This window comes from Alligator sinensis, unplaced genomic scaffold, assembly GCF_000455745.1.
Source record: "Alligator sinensis unplaced genomic scaffold, ASM45574v1 scaffold463_1, whole genome shotgun sequence".
Lineage (NCBI taxonomy): Eukaryota > Metazoa > Chordata > Crocodylia > Alligatoridae > Alligator > Alligator sinensis.
This window is the reverse complement of record NW_005842584.1, coordinates 129,826-141,917: the sequence shown is the minus strand read 5'-3', so window position 1 is coordinate 141,917 and position 12,092 is coordinate 129,826.

The following is a 12,092-nucleotide window of genomic DNA, read 5'->3' as shown; positions in this document are numbered from 1 at the left end:
CCTTCTCTTGCGGAGGCTGAAGAGGTCCAGGTGCCCTAGTCTCTCCTCAAAGGGCTTGGCCTGCAAGCCCCTAACCATACGAGTGGCCCTTCTCTGGACCCTCTCCAGGTTATCTACACCCCTCTTGAAGTGCAGCACCCAAAACTGCACGCAGTACTCCAACTGCGGTCTGACCAGCGCCCAATGGGGAAGTATCACCTCCTTGGATCTGTTCATCATACATCTGCTGATGCACGATAAAGTGCCATTGGCTTTTCTGATGACTTCGTCACACTGCCGACTCATGTTCATCTTGGAGTCCACTAGGACTCCGAGATCCCTTTCCGCTTCCGTGCCACCCAGCAGGTCATTCCCTAGGCTGTAGGTGTGCTGGACATTTTTCCTCCCTAGGTGCAGCACTTTGCATTTCTCCTTGTTGAATTGCATTCTGTTGTTTTCTGCCCATTTGTCCAACCTGTCCAGGTCAGCTTGTAGCTGTTCCCTGCCCTCCGGCGTGTCCACTTCTCCCCACATTTTTGTGTCATCTGCAGACTTGGACAGAGTACACTTCACTCCCTCGTCCAAGTCCCTGATGAAGACATTGAAGAGTATCGGTCCAAGGACTGAGCCCTGCAGGACCCCACTGCCCACGTCCTTCCAGGTCAATACCGACCCATCCACTACGACTCTCTGGGTGCGACCCTCTAGCCAATTCACCACCCACCGGACTGTGTAGTCATCCAAGTCACAGACTCTTAACTTGTTCACCAGTATGGTGTGGGATACCGTATCGAAGGCCTTCCTGAAGTCTGTATATGACGTCAACCCCTCCTCCTGTGTCCTTTTCCTACTAGGCCATGGGCCTGGGGCTGTAGTCTTCACTTGAAGATTTGTTTTTGCATCCATCTAACTTTATTGGAATGAGTTCAAGGCAGTCAGTAGGGCTGTGAAATAGGAGCTCCATGCCCAGGAGCGTTGCAGAGCGGGTCCTGGCTGGACTGGGGGAACACTGAGGCCATTACATAGGAGAGAGGGTCGTTAACAGCTGTGGAGTGAAGAGTTCGGAAGGAAGCAGGTAGACGAAAGTGAGCCCTTAAGTCCACTGATCTGTCAGCGCTGCCTGACTAGAAACACTGCTGCCACTGCAGGCTTTAAACTTTGGGTGGAGTAGGAATCAGAGAGGTGCGCATGCACTAGTGCACCCCCCTGGATCCACCCCTACTGGGGCCGCTGCCCCCACAAGGTTCATGGCCTGGGGGGGTTCATCCACAGGTGAGGGCAAGAGCTGGGACTCTGCCAAGGCCAAGGGATAGCGTGCGTGCATCTCAGCTTGCCAGCAGCAGCTGGCAGCCAGCTTGATTAGTCTGATCACAGCAGGGACCTGATAACCTCTGGTCTCAACTCCTGATCCAGGGCTCATTAGATTCCCTTTTATGCTGTTGACTTTAGCTTTCCTGCCCCTCCCCTGCCATACCTCCTGGCTAATGGCTGGCGCAGAAACAGCAGCTCTTTAAACTCTGCTCCATGGATCTATCGCACCTTTTCCCTTTTGTTTTATCGCTGCTAACAATGGTTGCAGTGAAACGGGATCTCCCTGAAGAATTCTGCTGTGAAGCCTTAACTCCCAACATCTCAATGCCCCACACAAACCTGCTGGAAATGTCTTGGGGAACTCAGCCCGGGGTCCCAGAACAAATCAAATGTTTGCTTTAACAAATCGGAGGATTGGACCAAATTAAATCTCATGAGGTTCAACAAGGACAAGTTCAAAGTCCTGCTCTTAGGGTGGAACAAGCCCATGCACCAGTATAGGCTGTGAGTGGCTGGCTGGGCACCAGCTCTGCAGAAAAGGACCTGGGGGTGACAGTGGGAAATAAGTTGAATATGAACCAGCAGTGTGCCCTTGTCGCCAAGAAGGCTAACAGCATCCTGGGCTGAATGATCAAGAGCGTTCGTTGTAGCAGATAGAGGGAAATGAAGAGTGTTTGTACCTGAAAGCTTGCAAATAAGATTTTTTCCAACAATTTTGGCTGGGCTAATAAAAGATATCAGATTTACCCAAAGAACCTTGTCTTCCTAGTCCCCTCTGTTCGGCACTGGTGAGGCCACATCTGGAGTCCAGTGGCCAGTTTTGGCCCCCCGCTACAGAAGGGATCTGGACAAGTTAGAGAGAGTCCAGCAGAGATCAACAAAAATGGTTGTGGCACATGATTTATGAGGAGAAACTGAAGGAACTGGACTTATTTAGTCTGCAGAAGAGAAGACAGAGTGGGAATTTACTAGCAGCCTTCATCTACCAGAGGATGCAGCTGGACTGGTCTCAGTGGTGGCAGATGACAACAAGGAGCAATGGGCTCCAGTTGCAGAAAGGGAGGTGTAGGTTGGATATTAGTAAAAACTTTCTCATGAAGAGGGTAGTAAAGCACTGGAACAGGTTACCCAGAGATGTGGTAGGATCTCTATCCTTGGAGGTGTTTTAAGACCCAGCTCAACAAAGCCTTGGCTGGGATGATGTAGCTGGGGCTGGTCCTGCTTTGAGCAGGGGGTGGGACTAGATGTGACCTCCTGAGGTCCTTTCCAAGCCTCATTTTATGATTCTATGAATTCTCAACCCAAACTCTGAGTTTCACTTGGAATCAGAACCAAAGATCAGCCTCTGGTTTGTTCAGATCTGTTTTTAGCAAATTTGCAAAAGCTGATTGACAGGTTCCCTGCGATTTCAGGTTTCATAGTGCATGCTTCGAGGGGTGTTGAAATCCATGTTCCTTTTATCACGAAAAATCCACCGCAGCTTGTTGTGATGGGACTTGAGTGGGACAACCTCATGTGAAGAACAGCACCCAGGGGCAGTTGTATCTGGCTTCAGAAACAAGTATCTGCAGGCCAAGTTCAGCCATGGTGTAAGCAGGCACAATCTCATGGAAGTTCAGGGCCATGACACCCACTGAATTTCATCCATAAAGAGACATAAGGTAAATCTCAACTTTCAACAGCATAGTCTCTCCTGAGAGAACTTCTCAGCAGTTCCCACGGGGCTTGGATTTGTCTCCGTGTGTTCATGGCACACGTCTGTGCCTGATTAGGTGATCTCAGATGAGGTTTGCAATAAACCCAGAAGCACCTCACAAGACTACTCAGGAGATGCATGATTAACCACTTACCAGGTTGCTAAGCTATTTGCTGTGAACACAGCTCCTTTTGCTTAGGTGCTTTTGAACTCAACAGGTGCTTTCACACCCCAGGAATCTCCAGAGCATTTTGCCATCAGGTCATTTGAAAGGTTTGATAGATACAACAAATGTCTGCATTAACTTAGGATCATAAAAAAGCAGGGTTGGTAGGGCCCTCCAGAGGTTGCATCTAGTCCAGCCCCTTGCTCAAAGGAGGATCATCCCTGGAAAACCCTTGCTAGACAAGTGTCTGTTTAGCCTGCCCTGGAAAACTCCCAAGGAGGGCAATTGCACCCCCTCTCTGGGCATCTCTTCCAGTGCTGAACCACCATCGTAGCTAGGAAGTTCTTCCTAACATTCAAGCTAAATTACCCTTGCTGCAATTTAAGACTGTTACTCTTTGTCCTGTTTCCTGCAGCCACAGAAAATAGTATATCTCTACCCGCCCTGCATTTGGAGACTGTTATCAAGTCCTCCCTCTTCTCCAGACTCAACCTTCCCCGTTCTTTAGGCCTTTCCTCACCAGTCCTGTTCCTCAAACCTCTGATCATTTTTTATTTGAGTCACTCTAGCACAGCCTGGGAACTGTGTCATTTCTTGCCTGCTCTGCACTGGTGTGAACGACTATACAGGACACAAGGCTACCGCACATCAAACCCAGAGTCCAGCATATGTGTGTGTGCACTTGCGTTATTCCATGTGTCTGAGAGTCCCCTCCTCTGTCCTTCTGATCTTGACAGCGGTGTTGCCTTCAGGTAAGAGCAAAGGAACTGGAGATTAGTTTCCTATCTGTTTTTTTTTTTAAGCTGAGCACACTGAATGGCAGAAAGACCTGTCCCTTCATTGTTTCCATCAAATAAAAAGTCAGCTTCTTCCCTGGCAAAACCCCATTGACTTCAGTGGTATTATAGCAGGTTCAGTTTGGACCCAGAAAACAAAAGGGCCAGATTCTCTTACCCTTACTCGAGATGAATACAGTAAACTCGAGATGAATAACCCCCTGCTCTAGTTTTATACCCCGTTGTCCCAATTCCCCACCAGTAATTAGCCTGGGGTAATTGGTCCCTCTGGGATAGTTCATCCTGATTTGCATTCCTTTTGGAGTGGCAAATGAACCAGAGTTTACTGTAGTCCCCTGCTCTGATAATGGTCCCCATGAAATTGGTAGGGCAGACCCACAGGCCTGCAAACTCAATGGAAAGACTCATTAACGTCAAGAGCTTTGGCTCAAGATCAAGGTAGAGGTGTCAGAGTTCGGCCCCACAGGCTGAGCAGAGGGTGCTTTCTCTGACCCTGCTCTATCAAGCGTCCTCAGCGCTCAGGTCATACCTTCCAGTCACTGGAATACCTCTTGGGGGTCCAGACAGATGTTGTCTGTTTTAAATCAGGAAGTGGAGACTGGTTTTGTGTCCTCTTGTTCCCCGATGTGATTAATACCTGGGAGACTCAACCATGAATCATCCCCACTGATGCCGTGATGTCCCACAAGGCATCGACCTCACCATGGAGATGGATAGACAAGAGGCACAAAGAGAAAGAGCTGTGACCCACAATCACCAGGATCCATTTCTTCCCTCTGGAACTGGATGCCACATCTTCAGTCAAACACACAACCCTTGGATTGGCCTCTTCAGACATGTCTGGACTCACCGGTGAATCCTCTGACTACTGGAACACGATCATGATCGTATTGAGGAATTGCCAACATTGGCTCCTACATGCCATGAGGCATGAGAAGGAAAGTCCCACAGCTAATGCCTTCGGCCAGGGATCTGGACCGCGGGGGCTTCTCACTGACCTCTTGGGTGCTGGCAGCTGTGGTGGTTAACACCATTGCATCTTGCCTTGCCCCTGGAGAATTGAGCCCTATGGGGATCCCACCCATTAATTCATCAGCAAGGCAAACAACAGTGCCTTTAATCCCCAGGGTTAACTCTCTAGCAGCCACAGGGGTTATTGCCACCATCGCTTACCACCCCACCCCCCTGAAACGTAGCACAGGCCAGATGTTGGACATCCCTGCCTCAAGCCAGTTAGAGCTCAGCTAATGAGCATAATGAGAATAACGTTGCCAAACAACTGGGGGAATCATCCCACAGCACCAGAAGGAAGGGTGGGGAAACATCTCTTTTTAATATGAACCCCCATAAAGTCTAGATAAGCCAATGGCAGACAAGGTTCTTTGGGTAAATCTGATATCTTTTATTGGACCAACTCAAAATTGTTGGAAACATTCTTCAACTGTTTGAGTTGGTCTAATAAAAGGTATCAGATTTGCCCAAAGAACCTTGTTTGCCTATGTCCTTAGACCAACACAGCTACAACCTATACCCCTAGATAAGCCAAATACACTTGAGGCAATGGGGTCGGGGGTAGTACATGTGGATGTAAGAGAGTCTTTGTCTGCATGATTCCTGCCCCCCACATACATTGATGCTGTTCAGCTGCAAGGATGGTGATGCATGCAGAGGCTTCTATGTGGTCCCAGCAGCTTTGGGAAGAGTGTCCCATGTGCAGCCCTCCTCCTCGCTGGGACTGAATTGAATCTCACTGAAGGAACCCAGAGCTTTCAGACCCGACGCTCCTGAGTGCTGGCCTCACCAGCCTCCTCTGTGCTGCCCCTGGCCCCAGTACAAGCTCAGCTGTTCCAGGCCTCGTCCTCTTCAGCACCATCTGCATCCTGCCCAGGGGAAGGTCCCCAGAGGTTGGCAGCTGCAGGGACTTCCCTCCGCAGTTCCCTCAAAGTCTTGTCACTGAGCCGTTTCTCATGAAACCACTTCCACCTCTCAGTGATTTCCTCATTTTCCAACCATCCACTTCTGTCTGCATCTCTGACACTTCCCAGCTCCTGAGCCCCCACTTCCTTTTTTTGCCTGACTCAGGCTAATCTAGATATTTCCTTTTTCCTTCCTTTGTAACGAGTCCTACAGATGATGGGGACCGAGTGGCTGGGCAGCTCTGTAAAAAAGGACCTGAGGGTGACAGTGGACAATAAGCTGAAGATGAACCAACACTGTAGTCTTGTTGCTAAGAAGGCTAATGGCATCCTGGGCTGCATTAGTAGGAGCATTGCCAGCAGATCAAGAGCAGCGATTCTTCCCCTCTATTCAGCCCTGGTGAGGCCACATCTGGAGTCCTGTGGCCAGCTTTGAGCCCCCCACTACAGAAAGGATGTGGACAAGTTAGAGAGAATCCAGCAGAGGCAACAAAAATGGTTCAGGGCCTGGGACACATGACTTATGAGGAGAGGCTGAGGGCACTGGTCTTATTTAGTCTGGAGAAGAGAAGGCTGAGGGGGGATTTAATAGCAGCTTTCAGCTCCCTGCAGTATGGGTCCAAAGAGGATGGAGCTGGACTGTTCTCAGTGGGGGCAGATGACAGAACAAGGAGCAATGGTCTCCAGTTGCAGACAGGGGAGTTGAGGTTAGATCTTAGGAAAAACACTCACCAGGAGGGTGGTGAAGTGCTGGAACAGGTTACCCAGAGAAGTGGTGGAGTCTCCATCCTTGGAGGTGTTTAAGACCCGGCTACACAAAGCCTTGGCTGAGATGAGATAATTGGGGCTGGTCCTGCTTGGAGCAGGGGTTGGACTAGATGTGGCCTCTTGAGGTCCCTTCCAACCCTCATTTCTATGATTTGATGACAGCGTTTCAAGCATATGCATCTTGATTTCCGCAATGGCTCTACTTCCTTTTTTCCTTTCCCGCGCAGCTTTTTGCTGCTTTTATTTTCCACTATCACTTTCCATCTTCTTCACTGCCTCCTATGCGTTCTTGGACCATGGTCACAAAAATTCCCATTCTTGCAAATGGCTCCAGACAGCCAGGTGAGAAGTTTGTAATGTTGTTTTAAGCTCTCTTTCCCCAGGCCTCACAGGAGTCATACTATCTCCTTGGGTCCTTGTCCATCCTCCAGGAAACCTTGTCTCAGAGCAAGTTCCTCATTCCCCACTCGGTCCTTTGCTCCATAGCTTGTCTGTTGACGCCACTGATCCTTCTACCCAGAAGTCCATTACACACGCTCCACGCATACATGTTGCCCAGCAAGTTAATTTCCTGGATTCTTGTCATAGTCACTTCCTGATGTCAGGAAATAATCAGTCTGAGACTGGTTGGTTCTGTTGTGGCATGTAATTAAGCGCTCCTCCCTTTTCACAAAGTATGTGTTGGCACCAGTCAGGGCCAAGGGTGGTGGCTAATGGTAGGACAGCCTCACCAGCTCTGTGTTTGAAAGTCTCTCTTTCATGCCATTTATCCTGGCCCTAAGTGTCCCATCTAGATCTGTTCCTATACCCAGGCACCCTCTGATATGTTTTTCTTCTCTTACTGCTTGGGCTGCCTCTTCCTGGAATTACATAACATTGCTTAAGAAATGTCTTGACCAATGCAGCTACAACCTACACCCTTGATGTATTAAGGCAGGGGTTTTCAACCTTTTTTGGCTGGTGCACCCCCAGCGGCTGGTCAAGAAGCAGGGAGTCCCTTGGCCAGTCGACAAGCAGTGGCAGGGGAGTCCCCTGGCAGCTGATCGACAAGTGCCGGCAGCAAAGCCAGAAGTGCCAGCGGCAAAGCTGGAAGTGCCCTCATTTCTCTGCGCTGCTGCCGCATACCCCTGGTTGACAACCCCTGTTTTAAGGGATTAAGAAGGTCATCTTTTGGTATGCACTGGACATCAAGAAATGGTTTAACTGCAAATTTGGACTGTCATCAACAACATTTGCAACAAAAAAAAATTAAGTCATATTAGGAGATGTCTTTTTGCTCTTGCATTTCTCTGCTGATTTGAGTTTGGCTCATCAAAGTTCCTCATTATCCTGGAGTATTCAGTACTGTAGTATTGAGGGCCAGGAGAAGAGTAGTCTTAAAACTTGTAAGGAGAGGCTGTGAACCTGGGCTGCATTGGTAGGAGCGTTACCAGCAGTTCGAGGGAAGCGATTCTTCCCCTCTATTCTGTACTGGTGAGGCCACATCTGGAGTCCTGTGTCCAGTTTTGGGGCCCCCACTATAGAACAGATGCGGACAAGTTGGAGAGAGTCCAGCAGAGGGCAATGAAAATGGTTGGGGGCTGGGGGACAGGACTTGGGAGGAGAGGCTGAGGGAACTGGGTTTATTTAGTCTGGAGAAGAGAAGACTGAGAGAGGATTTAATAGCAGCCTTCAGCTCCCTGCAGGGGGGTTGCAAAGGGGATGGAGCTGGGCTGTTCTCAGTGGTGGCAGATGCCAGACAAGGAGCAATGGGCTCCAGTTGCAGCAAGGGAGGTTGAGGTTAGATATTGGGGAAAAAATTCTCACTAGGAGGGTAGTAAAGCACTGGAACAGGTTACCCAGAGAGGTGATGCAATCTCCATCCTTGGAGGTGTTTAAGACCGGGCTAGACAAAGCCTTGGCTGGGACAATCTAGTTGGGGCTTGTCCTGCTTTAAGCAGGGGGTTGGATTAGATGTGACCTCCTGAGGTCGTTTCCAACCCTCATTTTTTAATTCTATGAAGAGTCTCCATGCTCAATAGACAAGGCAAAGATGGAGAATAAAGGTGGGAGAATAATAAACATGATGAAAAGTTGCGTGATTTGGAATGGACATTTGAGTCAATCAGAGTTGCAAATTAGAAATGGAAAACGGGAAATACTTTTTCACACAATATATAAATGGACTGGGGAACTCACTGCCACTGGAGGCTATCAAAGCCAAGAGTATGGGAAGATTAAAATGGGAAATGGGTGTTTATATATGGCTAATGGGACTATCCAGTGTTAGCATAGTTGTTGCTAGTAGAAAGGAAATTAAACCCTGTGTGTTGAGGTTCAAACGCATCTCTAATTGTTGGAGGCAAGGATGAGAGTTGATGGTGGGGGTAGATCGTCCTGTAGCTGCTGCTGGCAGGTTCTGACAACTTCTATTAAACATCTGATTGTGATGAACTGAAATCTGATTCAGAGCCCAGATCTGATCTAGTTTGTGGATGGGAGACATTCAATCCTAATTGCATTTGCTGCATGGTGCGGGAGGAGTCGTGCTTGGATTTCTTTTAATCTCTGCTAATTGTAGCTGGCTGTAGTTGTAGCCCATTAGCCCTTCTTGGGCTGGAAGTCCTTCAGGAGAAGGGCACTTTAGAAAAGGGACTGAGCACAGCTGTGCAGTGTTGTCAGAAGCATTTTAATGAGGAAATAACTTGTGCAAGGTGTCATTTTCTAAAGAAGTCTGGATCCATTCCTCCAGGAATGAGTGTTTCTAGAAACAGTGAAATCCTGGTACCTCTTGAGTTACACCAGTGACTATTTTGCCATCCAAAGAATGTAATAAAGATCAACAAGGAACATCCATGTCCTTTTAATACAAGCATGACTAAGAGCAAGAGGCCGTGGGGTTAGACTGATCTGATGAAGATGAGAAAATGAGCATTCCCATGTGCAGCTGTAGCAGTGACATTTTGCCTCAGCCCAAGCAGATCATTAAAGAGATGAGTTTAGAGGTCCCTGAAGAGCAAAGCTCTCCTGAACAGCCAAGTCAGGTGAACAGGGATAATGATTACCATGTCTATGGCACTTTCCACCCAAGTTGCTCAGAGGAAGCACAAATGAATCAACTGCCCCCTGCCTGGGAGGAATTACTGCCCCTGTTTTACAGACTGGCCAACTGAGGCACGGGGTGGGGTGGGGGAGCAGGTTATGCAACCTTCCAGACTGAGTCAGTGGAAGAGCTGGAAGCAAAACTCACATTGGTGAAGTGGGGATACTGATGCCAGTCCATCTCCCAGCATGAAATGAGTGATGTGTCCAGAGCACTTGCTCCGTGCAGCATCTGCATCCAGTTACTGCAAATCAGGGGTGTCAAACATACAGCCCGTGGGCTGGATCAGGCCCTCAGCCGTGACAGGGGACCTTCCTGCAGCTGCAACCGAGTGCCTAGGCATGACTTGCAGCACTGGAGCCCCAGCAACACCACAGAAAGAAGTCCGGCTTGTTCCCACAGCTGCAGCCAAGCACCTATGGGTGCTTGTACACTTTACGTGTTGTTTAGATACACATCACAAAATGGTGCCAAAAATCACCATTTCTCTAGGTTAGTCACGTGTGAAAATACACGCTGATGTCTTTTTATCATGGTAGGTTTCGATTTATTGTGGGAAATTAGACCATCTCCGACATGTTTCAATTTTAGCGTGGCCGATTGTTCCACCAGGAGTCGTTTTATCATGAAAGTTTCGTGATGCTGCCTTCTTCCCACTGGGTCCCACATGGAGATAGGCAGTTCTCTGGTCCATGGGGACAGCCCTGTGCCATCCCTCTGGCCCATGAACCAGTCCCACACCGCTATTCTGACCTGGGCCATGTGAGTTTGATGCCCCTGCTATATGTGGAGGATTGCCCACCAAAGTAGACCTGATAGCACTAGCAAAGCCACAAAGGCCTGTGGCAAGCCTTGCGTGCCAAGCAGCAAAAATGAGCAGCCCACAAGTAGGAATGACTAGGCTTAAAAAAAGCAGCCTTAGATCATGACAAAGTGGGGTCCTGCAGGACTCTGCTCCGCACCATCCTCCATCTCCTCTGCTCAGAGGAGCCCCACTGATGCCAGGGCTTTCCACACGGGCACAAGGTTCAGCTGCAGCCTGAATCCAGCTCTTATGGGCAACAGATAGAATTTGATTTTCTCTTGCTTCCCAGAAGCTGAGAATTACCAGGTTTAAATTAGCACTGAGGGGGTGGGAAAGCATGACTGGAACATGCCAGGAGCCTGGATCTTGAGATATACCAATATCTCATGACATGCAAAAGGAGCACAGCTGGCCTACGGGTTATTGGCGATGATGTGTTCCAGAGAGGCCCATGGACAGCATGATTATATTCTGGTGACATCATGCTTAAAAAGACTTCTTTTATTAAGTCAAGATTAGCGGGAACGCTCTGTAACTCCCTGTACCCAGCCCTCCTTTCTTTGGTGATTGTTGTTAAGTACAGGAAGACTGGATCTGTTTGAAATCCCCACAGCAGCTGTCTTTCCTTCTGTGCAGCACTGCTTTGGGAGCCTGCTTTGTTAGCTTACCTGTAGGCGGCAGTAACTTTTTAACACGCTGGTATCCAATGTTTCACTTCTAAACAGACCCATAATTACCCTGGGATGGGAAATGCTAGGCTTCGTTAATTGAGCTAACAGATTGGAAAGGGCAAGCATGGAACATGATGCTTTGTTTCAAAGGCTGGTAGCTGATGTGAGTCATCCGCTCCAAGGAAGAGGTGCTTAATTTGACAGGGAGCTTTCAGAACAAGGGTGGCAAGCATCTCATTCTGTATTGACAAAAGAGGGGTCTTAGGACAAGAGCAGGAGGGCTCTCTGCTTACACCAGCTCAAATACACATAATATTAGCACTGTCAGGTGTGCAAAGCCTACACACTTCACAGGAGAAACCCAGAGATTTCACATAGGAATCCAGTGTCACAAACATTTTCCCCTGCTGTGAGCTTGCTGAGTTCTTTGCAACAGAAGAATTGCTCTTGTTATTTGTCCATAGTCAAAAAACGAGTGCAAGCTAAGAGCTGGCAATTCCTGAGGGGGGCTTGAGTCTAACCAGGGGGGCCTGGAGTCTACAATTGTTGAGATCCACTGGCCTAGAGCAAGTTGGTCTGTCTAAGGTAACATGGTGCAATTCATTGCTAGTATAAGTCCTCCATGTAAGACATTCTAGAGCTAGCTGAGAACTGCAATAGTTCCTCCACCGATGAAATGCAGCCAGCTCTAGGGAGGAAGGCAGCAAGTGCTTAGCAGCTCACAGCAATGCTATGTGACAGAAAGTGAAGCAGAATTCCCTGTCCAAGTTAGATTGTAGCAGGGATATAAGGAATTATTCAGATTTATTTCTAGGTCAAGAGCCAAAGACCTTTAATGTTGTCTACTCATGGACATTGTCCCAACCTGCTTTTACCTGGCCCTGTGGGAGGACAATATCTT